The 25,739-nt window shown below is 32.3% G+C and overlaps 1 long non-coding RNA gene across 1 annotated transcript; it reads right to left on the reverse strand.

Annotated features, from left to right (window-relative positions):
• Nucleotides 1-9,828: 9,828 nt before the first annotated feature.
• Nucleotides 9,829-10,868, reverse strand: LOC149190915 (uncharacterized). Its single transcript, XR_016256531.1, has 2 exons — nucleotides 10,727-10,868; nucleotides 9,829-10,628 (listed from the first exon to the last, which is right to left on the reverse strand). It is a non-coding gene; the product is annotated as an uncharacterized LOC149190915 (long non-coding RNA).
• Between the last annotated feature and the right edge of the window lie 14,871 nt (nucleotides 10,869-25,739).

Raw genomic sequence — 25,739 nt, forward strand, 5'->3', positions numbered from 1 at the left:
TCATATAAACATAAGTAAACAGACAAACACAGTAATTGCTTGAACAATATATTTATTAATGCTTCAGTTCTTCTTACAGACTCAATACTTCCCTACGCACTCAGTTGCAGGAATCCGTGCACTCAGTTGCGGACCCTACTCTAGGCCTCTACTCACACAGATGTAGAATCGTCCTTCTATTCTAAGACTTCTTCGCTCTTACTCTTAATGACCCATTACATTCGTCTTCATCATCAGTACTTTTTTTAGACATCCTAAGACACACCTATTTATACAATCCCATGGTCCACGGACCATGGGTAGATATTCAAAAGCTGACTCAACTTACATAAAAGAAGGGTAGAACCCTTTATGACACTTTAACTATCTACGCGCTTTGCGACCACAACTTGCAGAGACTTTAAATTTTATACAACAAAACTTAGGATTTTGCCCCAAAATTAACCCTAAGGGACCCCATCCCAACAATTGGTTTCTTAAGAGCCCTTTATCCCCCATCAGGAAAGATGTCACATCCCATTTTCCTCAGACCGTGGAAGAATCTCTCCAGACTACTTTGAGATATGATTTGATTTATGCTCAATCCATTTATGTCTATACCATCATTCCAGACCTCCCTTGTCCTAGAAGTTCCAATGCCTCGGGGGCATCTCATGCCATCGACAGTAACATTGGATCTCTTTCACTCTCTTCGTCATATACTCAGCAGAGTTATGGCTACCTGCAAGCAGCACGAGTTCCTCCAACATTTATGCCCCTCCTGCTAGAAACATGTTTCTAGGGCCCCAACTTGTCTACCAAATGGTTGCTCCTTCTTATGTGCATCCTGGTGCTCCAGCCCCTCAAGCATTAGCACCGTAGCCTCCCATGCATCCTCAGCCCCATCAACCACTTCCCCCTCAAGGACAAGTGTTTGTGTAGCAGAGTGCTACCAATACCCAAAATTCAAAGAAAAAGAATAAGGGGAAGGGTAATAAGGGTAACCAGGGTAACCAAGGTAACCAGCCTAGTGAACCCCAGGAGAACTAGCCTAACACCAACAACCAGCAACAGGGCAACCAGTCCAAGCAGAACAAGGCTATTCCTACAAAAAAATCCTTGTGCATGTTGTGTTGTACATGGCCACTATACACATGAGTGTCCTCTTTTACCCCAGATGCGCCAACTATGGGAAGCTCAAGCAGGTTCTCAAGGTCAATAATCGCCTGAGAATCCTGCGCCAACCAATCATGCTTACAAATCCTTTCCCTCAGCAAGGATTTATTTATGCTCAACCCCAGCCAGGTCAAGCAACCCATCTCCCCCAATCGTTTGGTCCTGGTGACTACCAGATCCTCGTGATGGATTCTAACAAAGTCAATATCTCTAATCAATAGCCAGCTCCTCAGCACTCTATTGTTACCATCTCATCCGAGTCATCGGATCCACCCACCCAAGACCTCCTCCATTTGTGGGTGCCTCTCCTATGTTTCTACCAAGAACTGTTCCTCCAGGTCTCAACCATGCAGGAGATATTCCACCAAGACATTACCCTGCAGGCTAGATACCTTTCTTATTTCCCCCTCCGGGAGTATTTTTTGTCCCTATCATGGCTTCACTGGTCCTTACTAATGTGACTTTGGGGATCCCAATATGGTACATTGATCCCCCAACAAGCACGCCGCCTAGTCAGCTAAGACATTATCATGCTTTGACCCTAGTTCAACCAGCCCCTACGACCCCTACTGTTGCTTCAGTTGCATCACAACCTTAACAAGAACCCACTCCTGTTGCGAAAGCATCCGGATAGGGGAACAAATCCAAGAGGAAAGAACCTAAGGAAAAGGCTCCCCAAGCTTCTCCAGCCCCCAAAGCTCCAAATCTATCACATCCATTCACTTTGTGTGAAGTTTCTGGGCATGCCACCAATAATTGTCCTAAACTTCCCCAACTTAAACCTTTGGTTCATGAAGTGTTCCCTAAATCAAATCTTTCGAAATTCCATGTTAACATACCAGTCTCACCTAATAAACTCAAAACACTTTGCACAAACCATCCTTGTGCCCTATGTGACCTTCATGGTCACTATTCCCATTGTTGCCCTTGTCTTGATGAGTTTCACGATTTCCTTGGGGCAATTCGTGACTACGAGGCCACTCATAGTGGAACCTCTGCTCCTCTACCTATGGATTCTGGTACCATCAGTCAACCAAAATAGGGAAACTCTGGCCCTTCTATTGTGATCCATCCCCCCAAAGTCGAGATGACGGATACCACAGGCCCCATTCATTACCTGTATTCATTTTTGAGTTCCTCGCTGGCAAACCTTCCTGAGGTTGTTGCGCGCATTTCTATCGAACCTTTTTTTATAGAATCTGAGGTCTCAACATTAGTAGATCCTTTGTCTACCAGTCCATCATCTTCCATTCAAGACGATGTGTATGTGAACTTTATTCCTCAGGTTGATGCACGAGGTAATGCCACCACATCATGTACTCAGTCTTCCTCCCATCCACCCATCTGCCAGCCTCATGAGGACACGATGGAAGCTATGTTGACCCCTGATTACCCCTACAATTGAGTAAGGGGACATTCTTTAGAGGACTTTGAAGACCATTTCCTTCCTAATTCTACCAATGCGCTCTACCTCAAGAAATTTCACTCATAGCACATCCCTTTGATTTGCATGTCTTTATTTCTGCCATCAAGTTAGGTAGATTACATCATCTCATCAGTTGTCTTTTGCACCTTTCATATGGATCCATCATCCACACTGTATATCAGTCATGCTGATTGTGCAAGTTACTTCTCTCAAAATCTATCCTCAGCAGCCTAGGCCATTTTTACCCCCTTGCATATGTTAGTCCTTTCAAATGGTGTGTGCATTGGATCTGCCACCAATAATCAGGCCGAATATGATGTAGTGATAGGTTTGTTAGTCGATACCCTTACTCATCACATCCTTCATCTTCATGTTCGTTTAGATTCCTTGCTACTTCTCATGCAATTCAATGGTGTGTATCATGTGCATAACCAAGTCCTATTTAGAAAATATCTACAAGTGAAGCTATTGGTACGTAAATTTGAAACCATTACTTTCAGTCATGTGGCTAGAGCCCAAAATCACTATGTAGATACCATTGCAAACAACATTCTAGATTGGAATTTATCACATGTATACCACAGATGATAACCATAAACAAACAAATGGAGAAACATCATCATCATTCATAATCATATTATGTATCATATAAGTGTTTGGAGCTCATAACTCTAAATACATCCAGTACGCCCATAGCATACTAGGGGGCACCTAGGCCCCTACATCTCCTTTGGAGAATCTCGTGCCAGGTTGGGATGAGATGCTTGAATCCCCTTTTCGAGCACTCAGAACATAATGGAACTCCACAAACTCCTCCTACTAGGGGGCATCATTCCCACCTTTGCATACCATATCAGCATCCCATTCTTGGGGGCATGATGGTTTTCATCTGACCATCTTCTCAATTAATTCTCATCCTATATCCCATCAAATATAGGTATGGTCAATTATCCTACCATTCCTTTGATGGTTTGTCCTAATGGCCTCCCCGGTGAGCCATATGCACATCGCATATCATAGACGTATGATACAATATCTTCAAATATTCTACTCTAGTTCCACATAGTCCCCATGTTTGACTTAGTGGGTGAGGATGATTCTAGACCGCCTCTAGTAGTTCATTCTCGTTTTCCTCTTCCCTTAATTCTTCACCAGGAACCATCATTCCAAGAAGCATTAAGGTCATCTTTAGACAAGTAAGGCTACTTTCCTGAATGTCATAGATCCCAATTCTAATGGTTGGTTTGTCTACTATGATCTTCACAAGATTTAGGGCCTTCTCCTCCTCTCAAATTAGAGGGAAAACACCCGTTTATAGGAAAACCCATAGTTTTTTAGTCACACATTGCAACCAGACTGTAGCTCCATTTGAGATATACTATCAGCACCATTGGAAAGCTCTCGCTGAGCTCTATAATGGTCTTTCTTAGTTTTTGATGATTTTACACTTCACTAGGAAGCCATTTTTCCATGAAAGGTCACTTCATCACCTCTCAAAATTGAATTTCGTCATAAAGTGACACTTGTACTTTGAGGTCCACCTCCTCTTAATATTTTTCATACCATATGTCGATTTTCATTGTGAGTAACCATCATTTACTCATGTTTTCATGGTCCCCACCGGGCCTACTCTGTGTGGCAACGCCATCGAGTCACCCTTGTTCAGAGCATCCACGATGAGTCACCCTCACATTTTGGGAGTCTATTTCATGTCCCACCATATCATCTCATAGTATTCCATCCATATTTGCATATCATTCATCCTGTGTTGCCAATTTTGGCCTCCAGTCATACTGTCCCCATCCCCTCCTGAGTTGAGTCAGTGGCTACCAGGTCAACCATGCACTTTATGCTCTAACAAGGGAAGTCATTTGTTTCTCCCTCGGTCCCACTTTTCCCATTATCTTTGTTGTCATTCCATCAATCACATTACTATTTTTTCTCGTGCTTTAGTTGAGGATCCGCATTGCCTTATATATCGCAGTCCCTATTATGTCGACATCAGCTTATTTATTCCAAAAGAACAGCCTAGAGGGCAGTGTATCTCAATTCCATCTTCCATTCTTGTTCAGCACCTTGGATCAAGTAGAGAGTCTCATTATTGCCATGTGACTTGATCGTTTCATGTTCGTGATCCATACACTTGATGGTCCAGTGATGTAGCAGATTGTCCCAGTGATTCCCGGGTGTGTGAGATGTTTTCATACCTCATGAGGGGTTGGCCCTTCAGGTATCCCCCTACATGCCTAGATGCATACGTACTATGCTACAGCCTTAGATGCAGTTCTGCATAGTTGATGGGTTTGGTTCCTATTGATTGTAGTGTTCATAGCATGCACATCTCCTTCAGATGATCCATTCAGTTTTGTAGAGCCCTTCCTTGTTCAGCAGGGATTCTCTGGTTGTTTTACCCTCCTTCCAACCCATTTTTGGAGGGAATGGGCTTCGTATCTCATGTACTCAGCTATTATTGTATTCAGTCTTGACTCATGTTTTTACCAAGTGCATTATGTATATGGGACACATTGTATTATTTTCCATCTATGTTATGTCAGTATGTCATGTACCATTCAACATGTACTTTATTGCTCAGTTTCATATTTATGGGTGAACCATTATTTTTGTACTAAGTTATCTCAGTGGGTATGGGTATGTTTCCCCCACCTCATTGAGGTCCGGTACCACAACATAAAATGAGACTTACATTAATCTCTCCCCCTTTGTCACTATCCTCTCTCGGCTTCAGCTTCATTGGTCTCTCTCTCTCTCCTTGACTCCCTTGTGTTGTCTAAGTGATTGTGTCTTTACAACATACTTCGATCATATGTTTTACTCCCAACACTCGTATGTTGGGGGGAAATCTGTTATTACCAAAAAAGTGATCATCTAGCCTAATTTACTAGATGGGTCGAAGTACACCATGTAAAGCCAATTTTACCATAGTAAAATTGTTTTCAATGTGATAAATTACATAATAAACCACTTTTATTAAGTAATTTATAGTCAAACCCATGAAGAATAATTAGATAAATCACTATTTATTTGATTTTCTTCTAGGACTAATTAATTAAACCATTGTTTTATTATTATTCCTTGTCAAATTTGACCCCATCATGAAAAATAAATAGATAAATCATTATTTTTCTTATTTTTCTCTAAGAATAACTAATTAATCATTAATTAATTACTATTCTTTGTTAAATTTGACTAAATCCCTTAAGAATAATTAAATAAATCATTATTTGTTTATTATTCCTTAACTAATTCCTTGAGATAATAAATAAATAATAATTTATTTATTATTTCTAAATAAAAGTTTATATATTTTTCCCTCTAAACAAATATAATAAAATATTACAGGTGGTTATTCCAAGAATGGAATCAATAATGTTTTATTATTGCTCATTATTCGAGGATAACTCAATATTTTGTTATAAATATGAGGGTTTCCATTCATTATTCACTTTTGATTATTTTCATTGTCTCACTCACTTTTGTAACTCTGATTATTTTCATTGTCGCACACCATATTTTTGTTGGGTTTATGCATTACAGAGGAGAGAGACTCTACAGAAACTGAAGACGTTTGAGGATAGCCAAGAACCCATCCCATAGAGGGTGATTGGTAACATTTATCTGTTCTCTTCATAGGCGTTATCATTAAATTATTCTTTACATATTTGGTTTCAATTGGATGTTTGGGATTATTACTCTTTGTTTCACTGTTTAACTATGATCGTAGCATAAATCAGAATTTTGACAGGTTTTGTTTCTATCAATGGTTGCAGATCTACAATGTTTAACAGTGATTTCTATTGTTGAGATTGTTTGTCATCCACAATCTTAAGTGGGTTTTTTTCGTACATCATTGAGAAGAAAACACCAACACCATGTATTCTACCATTGTAGCCTCTTCAATGCTATGAAATTTCCTATTTAGTCATGTTTCTTAGGCCAATCTATATGAAAATTGTCTCCTTTACATCCTAAACATTTGAGTGGTCATCTTCCTGTTCTTTCCAAGTAATATTCCACTTTCGCTTCATCTTGATCATGTTAACTTTGCTAGTATACTTCAATCTATTCCTTTTGGAAGGTTGTTGGAAACCTTACTTCCTCTAATCTAATTTATCTCATCTCTTCAACGCTTATAAAAATTCTCTTTTCCTTTGTTTAGCTCATTCAAATGATTATAGTTTCTAATGTTTTCAACCAAATTCTTAGGCTCATTAAATAAAATCTTTTCTTTATAAAAGTATTGTAATCCAATTAATAACATTTGAATTTCCACTTTTAAAATAAAAATAAATTTCTTCTAAAGTAATTAGAACAAAGTGTGAGTACAATATTTAAACATTATACTTTTCAAAGGATATATCAAGAGGAGATTTAAATAAACTATTTGAACATTTATGTTAACTAATTTATGTCGATATCAACTTAATATATATTTATATAAACAAAAAAAATGTCAAAATAAAATATTTTAATACAAATTAATATTGACATATAGTTACAATTATATTAATAATTAAAAAGCCATGTTAATTTGCCTTGATAAAATATTTTCATGTACATGTGATGTGAAATATTTTAAGATCAATTACGTATATATTATACCTCATTTAAAAAAAATTATGTATATATTATGACAAAAAGAATTATAGTTAAAAGTTTATTGGGTCCTATATATATTCTACATAGCATTCAAAAATACAATTTAAAGAATGAAAAATTATACACTATTTTCGGTCTAAAGAAATTTGCACATAAAGGAATTTAATCCCTCTAGGCCCATATTACATTTATGCTTATGATAGTTTTTTTAATGGTTTTAATCAAAATTAATTACTTTAATTTAAGACATTTTGAAATTACTTGTATTATTAAAGTAAATCAAGGTGCATCAGTAAGTTTAATTTTAATAAAATTGTGAGATACCCTAGTAAATGTTGTTACTTTATGTATATGTGTAATAAATGTTGATTGAGCCAAACCTTGGATTAATTATTGTAAATAATTGATTTATTAAATAAATTATTATTTGAGGAAATTATGCACTGAGGCAAGACACTCAAGATAAGATTATAAAGTCTTCATGATGAGAATCTTTAAAGATTCTAGATAAGATAAAGGGAGGGAGATAAAGTCCCTTAGAATCAGCTCAATGGGAGAAAAAGGCTGAGGCTAGTTGCTTTTAAAGTAGTATGGGTGAGAAAGGTGGGCTTTAAAATAAAATGCATAGGGAGGAATTAGTAAAGGTTACAAAAGCGAGAGACACTGCTGAATTAGAAAACATTATCATGGAAAAGGGAATTAAATACCCATGGAGGAGATCAACAAGAGGTTGTTGATTCTCTGAAAATTTACAATTGAGTTTGGGGGAGAACTAGAGGTAGTCCGCAATTGGGAGGATAATGTCTTGTGGTGCAGGTTTCCATGCAGCCAACTTCTTCAATCCTCTGGTTTGTCTTATGTTGTTTATTTTCGATTCCAATTCAATCATGTAGACTTCTATGAAATGTGATGATATATTGGTAACTGTAGAGCAGTGTATACTTTGGGGGTATAGGTCCATAAAGGTAAATTAATATATGGGTTATTGATTTAAATCATTTCTATAAAATCCAATGCATCTGTAGATATCTATACTGGTTATTAGGTTAAATCATTATGTATATTTTAATGAAATTGTTCATTAATATGCTAGAATTTAGTTAAGTAACTATTGTAGTTTGACTGAAGAAATAATCACATATTATGCTCTGTAGTGCGGCAGGCAACGTATACTAGATAATGAATTCTATGACGTGCAATAGATTACATGTGAATACAGTTAACCAAGAATTAGTATGAGAAACGATTCTAGAAGGAGATGCAAAAATATACATAAATATGTAAAACTAAACATGGGAAACATAATGTTATATATTTGAGCATTAATATTAGCGTGCATACACATATCTATGAGATAATAGGAAAACCTTTAAAAGGAAAGTGAAAAATGCAACTCTTAGGTTGTAACTAAAGCACATTTAGAACTTAAGAACGACATTAAGTATGGTTGTAACATACGTTAGGTGATCCATGTATAGGAATAGCACCGGTATTCAATAAAAAGAACCTTGTTGCTACTGAGAGGATAAAATACAAATAGAGCTAGCTATGCTAAGAATAAAGAATTGACTTCCAGGTCATATGATACAAACAAATGCATGTATGTTTCATCAAATTAGAGTTAGAGCACTGGAAATGAATAAAGACAGAACTGCAGAGTTAGGCAAAGTGAATTAAAAATAAAAAGAGCTAAAATGCAAAATTAAATTAATTGTGTCTTCTAATTAAATCAGGCAGATGCGTTTTCTTTATGCATAGCAGCTAGACATCCAATTTGTTGTGTGTGAAAATTAAACATGGATTTGAGCGACGATATAACTATTGTCACCATGTTAAAACCTTTGATAACCAGTAGCAATTAGCGATACTGTACATCAAAAATAAATATGTTGAGCCTATAACATAGAATATCTTTGGACACTCCAAGTATATTCACCTAGCAATAATAATCCATATAAAAAACAAAATCACCAACTACGAAGAGTTAACAGAGTTATAACTGACTCGAGTGATAGAAGTTGAACTCTTACTGTGCATTGAAAAACTCTATATAATGAACAATAACTATGTAAACATGCCGCCAGTTGTCATAGGCACAATACACATTGTCAAAATAAGAATTTCAAAAGAATGCTACCATAAATTACTTAACCACTATGCCAACAACCAAAAAACGGAAAAACCACCCTGTGGTATCATTATCAGTCAATCGACAAGCCATAGTAAGGGCAAGTCAGCACGACATGATACAATTCCAGGAACTCAATTCACATATAGATATAACTCTCAACAAATTAGATCAACTAGAGCATTAATGAAAGCAAAGACAACAATTTATAAACATGTAGAAGGAGTTCAGGTATTAGCAAAATTAATAAGAAATGAGGAAATATATGCATATAAGTGTATGAACTAAAAGACCTTTTTAGTCCCTGCCATCTGGCAATGGCCAGGGACTATAGTAATCGGTTATGCCCATCGTAGCATTAATTCAGCTGCTTGTTATTTATAGATTAATTCATAGAAATAATTACAGAGGAATCGACCTTATAAACTCAATTACGACAGGGCATTGTGGCCACTTCTAACATAGAAGAGCTATGATAGCTGTAATGCAAATAAATAGTGTATAACAAATAAATTTATCCTTCACCCTCCTTAATACTGCAGGAAACGATTACATTTGAAGATTTCAGAGAGAAACCCCTTTGCTTAGAAAAAGCAGAATTAAAACAAGTTATCACTAAAGAAGTGATTCATTACACAAGTGATCGCCCAGAAACATGGGAAATGGGTCTGATCTGGGTGGACTAAGTGCCAAAATAAATAAAGTGTGAGCCACTGGGGTTCAACCTATAAGACCAAGCATACATATGAGTAAGCTCTATGCTACTCATTCGCAACAAGATAGACATATATGGCTAACGTTAAGCTGAAGAACCCAAAATAGGAAAAAATAAAACCGGAACAAAATGTTAATACCACTAATGGGTGCTAGGAATATCCAAGGATAATCCTTGGCAAACCCTAGTACAGTGACAAGACCATGATATTCATTCTACTAGTAGCAATCCTGTAGAAAAACACAGTAAAATAGCCCTATATTTAAACCAGAAGTTGAAAAGAGCATTATTTTTACCAAAAAGACCCAAAATCATACCTATAGCTAAAAGGCACAGTTGAACAAGGGACGATGCCTAAGCCATTGATATTGTTGGCAAAACCCCTTTCGTAGTGGTATCTCTGCAACAATTCTGCCAACTAAGTGAGAAGACAACTTAGTAGTTAAACCATAAATGCACAAAGAAGAAAATTGAATTTGCAGGGAATAGCAGAGGAATGATAGTGCTGCCATGAGGGGTCATGCTAAGGTGGTAATCTCATCCGAGGTGAGCGAAATCCATGAGAGCTAGACCAGCACCCTTTGAGCCTAGAATGAAATAAACCCCACATGGGAATTAGACACCATTAGCAAAAACAACGGTGGAAGTGTAAAATACCGAGAAAAAGAAATGTAAATTTCTATACCTGAGCGGAAAATTCAAACATTCCATGGCTAGACATTTAGCCAACATGGAAATCGGAAGGAGGTTGCAAAGTAGACGAAGCATTGTGGGTGGAGTGAACTCCAAGGCATCAATGGAATGCAAAAGGTAGGGCTAGCTGACAAGAGGTGAATCCAACACATCCAAGCTGTTGATTGAGAGGAGACCATCTCAGTCATCCACACATCCAAGGGACCAAGACCACGCGTGCCCATGTGGGCAGGTGTATGGGGCCATGCCTAATTGGTCCACATAGGCCTGGGGGTACAAGATAGCAGGTGGAAGGAATGGTGTTAATAAAGTCTTACAAATCTTAAATAGCGCCAAACCTATTAAACCTCAAAAAAACCCGAATGGGTAAATAAATCATGATGTTAATGACTATTAGAAACTTATCTATATAGGGCGAGGTGCAATTAAAGTAGTAGGTACCTTAATCAATATTAGAAACTTATCTATATAGGGCGAGGTGCAATTAAAGTAGTAGGTACCTTAATCAATCATGAACATGGGACTTGAATCAATCTTGAATTTAATAGTTTACATCATAAGGGTGAAAATGTGAACTTGGGTTACATTTTTTTGTTTGTTTTTTAGAAAAAAATATAATTTTTAGATGTTCTTCAACTTTTGGCAAGCCAATGCAATTTTTCTATTTAGAATTTCATTTTACAATAAAAAAGAAACTTGTCAGAAATTTTATTACTTTTCTATTATTTTTTTGGGAATTCTTTTATTCACATTTGATCCGTCAAATTAGCAATTGTTTGATTGTGTGTTCTTTAAAAATCAAGGGATTCCTAACACGGTATGTTTTTTAGCACTAGTGTATTCTTTGTTAATTTGGCATTTTTTAAAACAAAATGTTTTGCAACAATATAGGTAGACTCTACTTCGATATCATTATATTTACGAAACCAACTAATGCACATCATAATTACTAGAATTTTTTGAATTGAACCAAGATGAAAAAACTATATCTTTTGAAGATGTTTAGCTAAGCGACCAATTTTTCAACATATCAGTTATAAAATAAAAATATAAAAACTACCCATTACAGAAGACAAAAAAATGTAATGAACCAAAGTAATTTCATATTTTTTTATAATGTATTTTGAAAGATACAAATTTTTTATTTCACTGAATCATAATGCCCTTCTAATTTCTTTGCACACCATTTTTTACAAAATTAATTAAAATTAGTGAATTTCTATGAAATTTCATAAAATTTATAACTACTGAAAGTAGATTCAATTCTGCAATTTTTTTTGTTCCAACGACAAATTCATCATATTTGATAGAGTTTAAGCTTTCCAAAAATGGAAAAACATGACTAGAGCCGAGTTGTTGCAGAGTTGTAGGTTAAAACAGTTTGGCCGAATTAAAATTACATTTGGCTGAACTTGTGTTTGTCTTCGACGCCCATTAAATTAAATGGAAAAACAATTCAGCTGAATTATCTTAAAAGTTTGACCGAATTAATTTTGAAAGTTTGGCCGAAAATGTGTTGATATTTTCCATTGGCCGCAAAAATGAAATGATGCCACCCTCCAAAAAAACTTTTCATTTTCACACACTTTCCTCATTTGGGGTAAAGTTTTAAGGTAAATATTTTTTTGGGCTGAACTTTTTGGAGGAAATTTTTTGGCCTTAATTTTTAAAGTACCTATTTTAAGCTAATTTTTTAAGTGGGATTTTTTAGGTTAATTTTTAAAGTTCTTTGGGCTGAATTTTTTAAGTGAGATATTTTAACTTAATTTTTAAAGTAATTCTTTTAAGCTAAATTTTTAAATTGAGATTTTTTAGCTTAATTTTTAAAGTAAGTTTTTTGGGCTTAATTTTTAAAGTAAGTCTTTTAGGCTAAATTTTTAAAGTGACTTTTTTGCGCTGAATTTTTAAAGTGAGTTTTTTTTAAAGTAAACGTTTTTGGCTGAATTTTTAAAGTGATTTTTTTTAATGTAACTCTTTTGTGCTGAGTTTTTAAAGTGAGCTTTTTGGTTTAGATTTTGAAAGTGAAATTTTTTTACAGGATTTTTTAAATTGACTTTTTTGGGTTGGATTTTAAAAATATACATAGATTGAATTATCATGGGAAATCAAAGAAATTGCAAGAGAAAATATGATCGAACAAGAGACATTGAGGAGCGTAGAAAATACGAGAGAAACTATTTCAAAACAAACAAAAAAAAAGAAGAAAACACAAATAATTAAAGGTAAAATCAATTTCAACAAGAAGTTGAAGCAAGTATGTAAACGTAAAAATGATAAGTGATATTTAAAATTTAACTAGTGTATTGTGAAATTCCATTTTTATTTGATGAAGTAATTTGAAAAAAAAAATCAGTGTAAAGAGAGAGAGATATTTTTCGTAACGTTGATCATGAGATTGAAAATGTTCAAAGACGAAGTGAAAAATTTCATTCAAACTCTATTTTTTAATTTTATTATTTAATGAATATTTATACCCATTTAATTTTCATATGTATAGATGAAATGAATATCGATGATGAGATATTAGAAAATGTTGACATTGAGATATATGGAGATAAAAATGATGACCATATTGTACGATATCATGTTAAGGTCATTATTGATAAGTTCTTAAAAAACAAAAGTATGACATTTCAAACACAAATTTTGAGAGGTCTCTTAACATGAAAGAAATTAAAAGATGCTACAACTCTATTGGGTATTTGAAAATCAACGAAAGATAAAAAGGTGAAGGAAAATGTGATTCAAAATATAAATAGTGCTTAAAAATCAATTGGAAGATCTAGAAAGACAAGTAATATAAATGCACGTAGAGCAAAAAACTAGCAGTGGTTTCATCAAGTACCAAAGAAAACCGTTTGGTAAAATATATGGAAAAAAATATTACGGACCTCACGAAAAATATTGCACATACATAGGAGATTTCATTTACAAATCAATGTAAATGACGAGCTCGCTTGTTGGACAGTGATTTGTAGGAAACTATATGAAGAAAAACTTGGAGAAGATGTTAAAATAATAATATATGAATATTGGATGAAAAATTCACATGTTTTACCAAAAGCAAGGCATGTGATGCGGTGAAGAATAGCACGAAATCAGTGTGAATAACATGCAAAACATATCTTGGACACCACTCAGATAGAGTTGTTAAATAATTTCATAGAAGAGAATCATGGAATTAATGTCTCAATCAGGAATATTGTGCAACAAAAACCATGGTATGTTAAACCTATCACTCTCCGTGACACTTCTTGTTGTCGTTATCATGTGGAATTTCAATTATATCATAACACCTTCCTTAATTTTGGTAAAATATTTTGGAAAAATTCACCTCCTCCTTCCACTATCCATGGTTTCATATCTGAAATTCTATGTGAAATGGACAATCATGAATTATTTTACCAAAAGAAATGTGTTGGTGGTAAAAAATGTGATCATTGTGGAAATTTGACTTTATTTCACAATAAATATTCTATTGATATAAATGATCATTCATTGTCTAAACTAAAACTGAAATGGAATATATATGAATATATCCATACATAGATTAGTTCAAATAATAGTATAACTACTAAAAGGATTGAATTACAAGAAGAAGAAATTCCTGTGATAGAGTTTTTTATGGAAGGACCTACAATTCAAAAAATCCCATGAAATGTTTCCACCATGGACCATTTTGTCAATAGTTGATTTTGCAGAGAATTACACATTTGTTGCAAAAAATGAAATACAAGTGAATATTGTCATTCTGATCAAGTCTCTATGCTTGTCTGTATTCTATATAGACATGCTGAACAAAATGTTGATGATATGGAAAGCACTAGTGAGAATCAACATGTTATTAAATAATATCACTTTTGTATCAGCGATGATCCTACACATGAAACACATTTTGTACAACATTGTTTTGATAAGATTTATGACTCATCTAAAGGTCAAGGAATAAAACTCAATGAACATTGGATATGGTGAGATTGATGCATAGCTCAATTCAAATCTTCATGATCATTCTTTTGTTTGTGTGGTCTTTATAAGAAAACCCACATTAAAAATTATTGGAATTTCTTTGATATTGGTCATGGAAAAGGAGAACATGATGGTGTAGGGGCATGCATAAAACAAGCACTTTGAAGATATCAAATGGACCACTCTACAAACATACTTGTTTCAACTAAACAAGTTATTCAATGGTGTGATGCTACACTAAGCTATCAGACTAACCCATCAATGGAGGTATGAAGGTATGTGCATATATACAAATTAACTTCTATATAGTTTTAATATATGATAATTTTTATTATTTTTTTTAATTTTAAACATTTATAAATTATATACTTTCAACAATATGACAATGATTATCTTCAACAGATATAAATTATATTTTAAATAACATATTTAAATTATTGTTAGAATTTATTATAGTTTTTTTTGGCATATTGGAAGAAAAGATGTGGATAGATCGATTACATATGAACTTGAAACAGTAAAAGGGACTCGAAAATTGTATTCAGTTAAAACAAAGAATTACCGAAATTTGTTTTCATTTGATAAAAGAAAATATTCCTTTTTTTGCCCTGTTTTCATAGAGGACACACAATCCAATGATATTTGTGAAAACAATATGTATGTAAAAATTTGGCAACATATAGAACTAAATACAAAGGGGAAAATTTCAGTTGAAAGCTTCGAAGAGATGGAATCATAGAAGACTATAGTATCATCTAAAGGTGATTGGGTTTCTGATCTTTTTAGAGAAGGTAACATTTCAATTGATTTCAATATATATGTGTGTGTGTGTGTGCGCACGTGTGTGTGCGTGTGTGTGTGTGTGTGTTTGTGCGTGTGTGTGTGTTTTATGTTTTTAAAATCAATGTGTATAAGTATCTAGATAATAGTTAAAATATAGAGCTCTGTAAATAGATAATAAAATCAAGTCCATATTGGTAAAGTTACTTTCATGTAAATTATGATTTGAATTTACACTTGTTTTATTGTGTAAAAGATGTTTTTGTTGTAGTTGTACCCACTAACAACATAGAAAATTTCAAGTATTATTTGATGTGGTGCACTGAACAAAAGATGAAGTTATTGAAAGATTATGATGATAGTGGTTTTATATATAAAAGAGGGTCTATTATACTGAGAGATTACTTTTTCCAAGAAACTCACCAAAATGAGAGTAATTTTTTCTTTCAATACTATCAACCCAATGTCATAAGTTGTCAATATAGTCACTTGGTGTGTGAAGCGCGCATAAGGTTGATAGAATTTCAATAAATAAAAAAATTGAAAGTTAAAAAATAGAGAATGTCAAAAGTTGACCATGAACGGATCATCGAAGATGGAATTCCATTATAATTTTTTTAATTGAAGAGCCCAACAATTTCTTAGATACTTGGATTCATCTTTGAGAACTTAGAGTCAAGTACATTGTAAACATTTCTTTTTGTGCACTCTTAAGTTTTACATTCTTAAGAATGTGATGGTTTGAAAGTGATATTCATTGGGTCTTGTATTGAGTGACAAAGTTATATGTATATTTCTTGTTATGTAGACTTGTATTGCGGATTTACTTCTCTGTTAATTTGTGATGTATACTATGTTGTTACTACTCTATTAATTTGTGATTGTAGTTGGTTGAGTTGAGCGCTATTACTTCTCTGTTAATTTGTGATTGTGGTTGGTTGAGTCATTTACTAAGAATTATTTACTAACATTATAGGAATGATTAAATGAAAAATGTACCACATAAATGAAAATTTACTTTCATATCTACATATTCATGAACTTAAATTATATGTAAAACCTTTAAAATAATCAAACCATGCACATGCATCATGCAAATTGTTATCATTGTTTGACAGCTATATCGAATTATACTTGATTTATTCAAATGCAAAATTCATACCACATTTTGTAGTTTGCAATTTTAATAGATTCATTTGAAATAAGCCTTGAAGACAAAACGACTTTAAACAAAACCTAAGAATCATCTACTAACATTATAGGAATGATTGAATGAAAAATGCACCAACTAAATGCAAATATGTAAAACATTTAAAAGCATCAAGCCATGCATGCATCATGCAAATTGTGGGCCATGTTTTATAATGCAGTTTTATCTAACTTATGTAAATGTGCATTCAAAGAACTCTATATTAAAATTTAACTATCAACCGACATCCATAGTAGCCTTTCTATAGATGAATGCAAAATTTACATGTACTATATTTTATAATGCAATTTTAATTTATCATTTTTTAAGACATCTACATCGAATTATACTTGATTCATTAAAATGCAAAATGCAGACCTCATTTTGTAATTTGCAATTTCAATAGATTCATTTTAAATAAGTCAAGAAAAAAATAATTTAAACAAAAAAGGAGAATCATCTACTAACATTATAGGAATGATTGAATGCAAAACGTACCAACTAAATGCAAATATGTAAAACATTTAGACGAATCAAGCCATGCATGCATCATGCAAATTGTGGGCCATGTTTTATAATGCAATTTTATCTAACTTATGTAAATGTGAATTCAAAGAAATTTACAGTAAAAGTTAACTATTAGCCGACATCCATAGTACTCTTTCTATAAACGAATTAAAAATTTTAATGTACCATATTTTATAATTCAATTTTAAGTTATCATTGTTTTGGACATCTAGACCGAATTATACTTGATTCATTCAAATGCAAAATACAAACCACATTTTGTAATATGCAATTTTAATATATTCATTTTAAATAAGGCAAGACAAAATAACTTTAAACAAAACCTAATAATAATCTACTAAGATTATAACAATCATTGAATGCAAAATGTACCAATTGAATGCAAATTTACTTTCATTTCACTACATATTCATGAACATAAATATGTAAAACCAAGTTTTAAGCATCAGACCATACATCAATTTTACCATGCAAAATGTACATAAACTCCAAAATTAGGATGTATTAAATGAAAATTTACTTTCATTTCACTACATATTCATGAACTTAAATATGTAAAACCAAGTTTTAAGCATCAAACCATACACTAATTGTACCATGAAAAATGTACATAAACTCCAAAGTTAGCATGTATTAAATCCAAATTTACTTTCATTGCACTACATATTCATGAACTTAAATATGTAAAACCAAGTGTTAAGCATCAAACCATACATCAATTGTACCATGCAAAATGTACATAAACTCCAAAATTAGCATGTATTAAATCATAATAAAGAGTTCAACATTTAAAATATGTCCAAAATTTTAAAATATATAATAAAAAGTTGTCAAATAATAAGTTGCATCAATTCATTATAAACAATTTTACTTTAAATATCTCCAAAATGTATATCATGGTAAAAGTAAATATAACATTGAAAAACTATCAAATAGAAAGTTGCATCAATTTAGACAATCTCGCTCTAATATATGATCTATCAACCTCCTGGTGCTCTTTGTTGAATCATGGGTGCCCTACACAACATGTGTAATTGGATATATACATAAGATTATGTACTTTAAAATTAATTTTTAATGTCTTAAAATTAAATGAGAATGTAAGATCATCAAAACAAAATTATAAAAAAATTCAAATTCCATGCAATACCTCATGGTGTTCTCCCTCCATTGTGCACTTTTGGTGTTCATCGTGCAATGCGCCCTCCAGGATTCCCTGTATAATATATGTACATGTATATATTAGAAATTTTTAATTTCATGTATGAAAATTCATAAACTCACAATATTAAAAAAATTATTACAAGAATTTTTCAAATTCTTTAGATGAACCTATCCTCAATGTCGACTCCATCACTAAAGTCCCTAGACAATGGAAATCTCCCCAAACCTAAAATTCCAAAATTTTAAAATTATTAGATGAATCTATAAATTGTTTTTAATGAAACTTTCACTTCAATTTATAACAAAACATAAGGGAAATATTCAATACTTGTGGCACATCTCCCAATAGGGAGGAAGAGGGTGGTGCTATGTCCAAAATATCAGTCTGAACCATAATCTGTTAACATTTACTTATATATACATTTATTATTTATTTTAAAAACATGTCAGGTCACAATATACTGATATAATAAAAGAAGAATAATAACTGTGTCGACATGAACTCTTCAAAAAAACTAAGATCTCTCAAAATATCTTGATTGGAACTTGAACGTGTGACTGTGACATTATCAAAATTTTCATTCAACAAACGAGTTAACTGCAAATGGTGAACATGTGATACATTTTTATTAGATTATATCTAAAAAATAACAAAATGTACGTGAATCAATATTAACATATACATTACAAATTACATTAAAATATCAGCCCTGAACATTGACACATATTGATCCCACACCCTCTTCTTCATGAAAAATTGGGCCTTTCCAACCATTATGACAAGCCTATGAATTTTATTTAAGTTATTCAGTATTCATATTATCTATCTCCTCATCTGTTTTATATACAAAAGTTCCACGTGCATTAGCTCATTCGCTTTGCCAATTTATACCGATATCAATTCCGGTCAATTCACTTTGTATGCTAACTATAATGGCATCCCTTCCTTCTTGACTAATTTTAGAAGTGACATCCATCTCTGACCACAAAGTTTCGAGGCGAGGAGGTTGGCATACCAAAGGTGGTTGAAGGTGAGGTAATTCATCATCACGTAATGCGCCTTTATGATTATATAACCAACCTTTCCCAATACCGTAATATTCGAATGGAAGGTCATTGTAATCAGGTTTCATACCCAAAAAAATTTATGCATAAAACAATTTTTCAAAATAAACTGGAACCTCATCGTTCCATGGCAACTTTCCATACAATGCAAGGAATTTATCATATTGATGGCAAGCTATATCAGGGTGCTTGAAATATTGCACCTTCAACATTTTTCTTTTCGAACCTTCTTTGAAATTAAACGTAGATTTTGCATCTTCTTTTGTAACCCTTTTATTAACCTCAGCCCATTTATCGGGACCCATCACTGCTTCCTTTCTATGCTACATTATATTTATAAATGAATCTATGTTTGGCCCAAGCTTCTCGTAAACTTCAAGAAATGAGCATAGAGAATCTGTAACTATTTCTAATCTTTCTCCACTCTCTATAGGGAGCTCCAAACTCCCAAGATATTTCCTCAATTTAGAGTAATGAGTTTTTCACTTTTGTAATGTGCATTGTAAGAGGTTTGTCTCCCAAGGAAGATCATTTGAAATATCATATGGATAAAAAGTAGTTGCTCTCTGGCCTTCTTCTTGAACCATCCGTCTTCACTTACATCTACTTGGACCAACACTTTCACCCTCTCAATCAATATAAATAAAATTTCACAAACATAAAAAAATATGAACAAATGTATTCATACATGTATGCGATATAGACATGTATATTTTACCAAAATCATGTTGACCACCCGCAGAATGTTGACCACCCTGAGATTGATGACCACTCGGAGAATGTTGACGACCCTGAGACTGATGACCACTGGGAGAATGTTGACCACCATGAGATTGATGACCACTTGGAGAATTTTGACCACCGCCAGGCGACAACATTGTGAGCAAACCATCTAAAAAATAGAAAATCAATTTTCAATATTTATATGTACATACATATGATTCAACTTATTTATCATTTAAGTAAATTCGCACACACACACGCACACACATATATACCATGATGTGAACAATGGACATCCCCCAATTCATTTGATATTCTCTTTGATCCACGACCTCTACCTCCCGCTCTAGTAGATGCATGAGAATCTATTGATGTTCGCCTTGAGGAATCATGTGGAAATTGTGCATCCATGATATGGAAATCTATATATATATAAACGTGCATGATATTTAAAAAGTTACCTTGGGGATTTACAATTAAAAAATAAATAAATAAATAAAAATGTTATATAAAAAGATCACGAATTCAAAAAATTGTTGTAACTCTTCAAGATACAACATGAATTTAAAAATATTCAAATTTCTTTTTAAAAAGATTAAAAATTCATGAAATTGAGATAAACCTTGAAGTTAACTCATGCATCTAATTGATTTAACCCTTGAAATTATATCATGCATTTTAATATCTTAAAATTGATATTTAAAGACATTGAAAGACTAAAAACACAAGTGTTGAAGCATGCACATTTTGAAAATTAAATACAAAATTTTCTAAAACATGTCAAGTTCATCACATTGTGCTTACATAGTGGGGGCACACTTGGTATAGAATTGAAAAAAACACTTGGTCATTAAAAATGACACATTGATAACTAAAAACATACACATATGAAACATATCTTACAATTTCCATCAATAAATATAGACGAAGAACTTATTAACAATAATTCATCTTTTGCACCCAAATCTTGAATTGGCATTGCCTCATACAATAGATCACTAGACATCCTATTAACATTTGCACAATGTCTTATGCTAAATGATTGAAATTGATTGACAATATTTGTTGCTTCTCCATGCAATTGTTTTAACCTCTCCTTTTTAACTTGGTAGTCTTTAGAATTGGTGAATACTACAATTCCATTGGATCCATACGTTCTATCTTCTCATAAGCCTTCTATCAATGCAATTGGGATAACAAGAAATTTCTATGCATAATGTCCATTTTTCAACCACGTTTAATGGGTTTTTTGATCCCACTAAAGAAACAAATGCAATAAAATGAATTTAATATATTTATACATGTATTGTTAGGTTTTGCAAAAGATTATTGTTTAGACAAATCTGTCAGAAGGCTAGGTAGAAAGAAAGGTTTTTTCTGCTTGGTTGGATGGTTGGAGAATCACAAGAGGAAGACAACTAGAGATCTCTAATTCAACTCAACTACAAATATCTAATTCATTCAACTTAGCTTCAACTGAAATGAAGGTTGAATGTTTGTACTAATTTATTTTTATGTTCATTCCAGAGATACAAATGTTTCTAATTCAACCTAGCTTCAAATCATCCAAATTTGAAAGTATTTCTTAATTTATTTATATTTTCATTCTTGGAAATTTAACACTTATGCATGCCTTGTTATAAAATTTGTTTATTAAATATATAATACATGTTTATTTATATGTCATATATGGGTATATTTATATGCTTCTTTAAAAACTATAATTAAAGAAGAAGAAAAAAATGAAAAATGATAGACCCAGTGTTATTCTAGTAAATTTAATATCTATACATTGCCTTATTAAAATTAAAACACCAAAAATACATGACAAAGTAATTTCAAAACTCTAATTAACTTCAATTTCATGCACCCAAAAAAATAGAAATGAAAAGGATGTATGTATCTCAAAAAGAAACTACTACTTTAAGAGAGAAAGTACAAGAACCTTCAATGAGGGTATTCTACCTCATGTTAAGAAGCTAATATACCCATGTTCTAAGAAAATATTGAAAAAAAGTGAATTACACATGATGAAAAAGTTAACATAAATTAACATATAATTATCAACCCAATAATAATAAAATTAAAACACAAAAAATAGATGACAAAGAAATGCCAACAATCTAATTGTCTACCCAATAAAATTAAAATTAAAACACCAAAAATAGATGACAAAGCAATTCCAACACTCTAATTAGAAATCCAATAAAATTAAAATTAAAACACCAAAAATATATGACAAAGCAATTCCAACACTCTAATTAGCTTCAACCTCATGCACCCAAAAAAATAGAAATCAAAAATATGTAGCTCAAAAAGAAACTACTACATGAAAAGAGCAAGTAAAAGAACCTTCAATTAAGGAAACATAAATGAAAATATACCAACACAAACAAGGAAAGTATGAACTTAACAATAATCGTCAAGGTTGTTCTACTAGATAAATCAAGGTAGAACAAATTAACACCATAACATTAACCATCATCATCATCATCATTATTAAAATTAAAATACGAAAAATAGATGACAAAACAATGCCAACACTCTAATTAACTACCCAATAACATTAAAATTAAAACACCAAAAATAAATGACAAAGCAATGCTAACACTCTAAGTAGCTTCAACCTCATGCACCCAACAAAATAGAAATGAAAAAGATGTATCTCAAAAAGAAACTACTACATGAAAAGAGCAAGCACAAGAACCTTCAATTAAGTGTATTCTGCCTCATCCTAGCAAGATGATAAGGCCCATTTTCCAAGCAAATAGGGAAGCAAAGTGAAATACACATAATAATAATAATAATAATAATAATAATAACGTAAATTAAAATATAACAATGAGAGCAATGAAAGTATGTTACAAAGAATCATCAAGGTTGTTCTACAAGATAAATCAAGATAGAACAAGTCAACCAAATTAACATTAAAATTAAAACACCATAAATGGAGTATAAAACAATGTCAACACTCTAATTAGAAACCCAATAACATTAAAATTAAAACACCAAAAATAGATGAAAAATAAATTCCAACACTCTAATTAGCTTCAACCCCATGCACCCAACAAATTTGAAATGAAAAAGATGTATCTCAAAAATAAACTACTATGTAAAAAGAACAAGTACAAGAACTTTCAATTAAGTGTATTATGCCTCATCTTAGCAAGATGATAAGACCCATGTTTCAAGCAAATAGGGAAGCAAAATAAAATACACATGATGAAAAATAAAACATAAATGAACATATAACAAAAAAAGCAAGGAAAGTATGTTACAAAGAATCATCAAGGTTGTTCTACAAGATAAATCAAGGTAGAACATGTCAACCTATTAACATTAAAATTAAAACACCATAAGTGGATAACAAAGCAATTCCAACACATTAATTACCAACCCAATAACATTAAAATTAAAACACAAAAATAGACGAAAAAGCAATTCCAACACTATAATTAGCTTCAATCTCATGCACCCAACAAAATAGAAATGAAAACGATTTATCTCAAAAAGAAACTACTACTTGAAAAGAGAAAGTACAAGAACCTTCAATTGAAAAACATAAATGAACATATAACAATTATAACAAGGAAATTATAAACTTACCATGAAGCATCAAGGTTGTTCTACGAGATAAATCAAGGTATAAGAAATCAACCCCATAACATTAAAATTAAAACACCAAAAATAGATGACAAGAAATGCTAACACTCTAATTATATTTAATCTCTTGCACTCAACAAAATAGAAATTAGAAACCCAATAACATTAAAATTAAAACACCAAAAATAGATGACAAAGAAATGCCAATACTCTAATTAGCTTCAATCTCATGCACCCAACAAAATAGAAATGAAATATATGTTCTCAAAAAGAAACTACTACTTGAAAAGAGTAAGTACAAGAACCTTCAATTAAGTGTATTCTTCCTCATCTTAGGAAGATGATAAGACCCATGTTCCAAGAAAATAGGGAAGAAAAGTGAAATACACATAAATAAAAAGAAAACATAAATTAACATATAACAACAAAATCACGGAAAATATGTTACCAAAAATCATCAAGGTTGTTCTACAAGATAAAGGAAGGTAAAACAAGTCAACCCAATTAACATTGAAATTAAAACAACAAAAAGGGATGACAAAGTAATGCTAACACTCTAATTAGCAACCCAATAACATTAAAGTTAAAACACCAAAAATAGCATGACAAAACAATGCCAACACTCTAATCAGCAACCCAGTAACATTAAAATTAAAACGCCAAAAAAAGATGGAAAAGCATTGCCAACACTATAATTACTCATTAATATTTTCCTTCACCATTCAAACAAGTAATCAAATTAATTCATTGACGAAAGTAAATGTAATTGCAAGATGTAAGCCAATGATGGTGACTAGGCCACCATTTCAACTGAAGTGAAAATATCCATTTTTGAAAAGCGTTTTTTAAATCTTTGTCCATTTTTTAATTTGGGTAATTTTTTTGGAATTAATTCTAGTAGAGGATTTGTACCTTCTTCGATTCATTATAAGTATGTAGTGTGGAATCATAATTTATTTTTTTATTATATATGATATGTATATTATATTGTTGCTACAGATAATCCTCTTAAATTTTGGAGATTTCTTAATTATGTTAGGATCTAATGGGGTAGTTGAATTTTCTACCAGAAGTATGCATATGCATTAATAATATGGTGATTTTATTTCTTAGGAGGACATAGATCAAACTCTTTCTTCTTATCACATCGTGGAAATTATTTTGTGCAATGTTTTAATTTGGGCATCAGAAACTGAGAGACATTTTGTTTAGCCTTGGTAGGGTGGTTTCTCAAGCATCAAGTTCATCCATTTGATATTTTTCATTCCTATTTGAATCTTTTAAATTCATTAATCAGATAATTTTTTATTAAATAAAAACACAATTTTATTAATTTCAGAAAGAAAAATAAACTTGCAATTATAATTTTCTAAGGTAATATTGTGAAGGAATTTTTGACAGAGTATTTTATGGTTTATTTATGATTTTTCAACTGAAGAAATCGTGCTTGGATCGGCCCTCATGCATACATAGTATTTTACTGAGACAGATGGATTGTTCATTCAATAAGAGAGGATGTGAACAACAGTAGTATGGCATCCATGCATAAGGAAAAATCAATAGGCCAATACCAATAATCAATGACCAACATTTTTATTATGATCAACATAAATTTTTATATAGGTGCATATTCCACATGCTAAATGATCAATTGAACTTAAGGTCTATCTATAATAATAATCTCTCTATGATTGTATTGCAGTGGCTCTCCAGGCGAAATAGGAAGGCCCTATATGATGCACTTGAAAATGTGCAGGTGGGCTCGAGGTGCTATATATTTTTGTTGCCCATGAATGTCTTCAAAGGAAATGCAAATGGTTATAAGTAAATTTGATTGATGTCCAGATTTGTATTATAAGTTCAATGCTTATATTTTGAACGTCATATTGAGGTTTATTTTCTATTTTTTGTAAATAGGGATTTCCCTCTCCAGGAGAACTCATAATATGTTTAGATTCAATTTTCCCAAATCTGAGGAAGGACT

This window comes from Pinus tabuliformis, chromosome 3_1 (assembly GCF_031772625.1).
Source record: "Pinus tabuliformis cultivar Carrire ecotype Pingquan chromosome 3_1, CPIR1, whole genome shotgun sequence".
NCBI lineage: Eukaryota > Viridiplantae > Streptophyta > Pinopsida > Pinales > Pinaceae > Pinus > Pinus tabuliformis.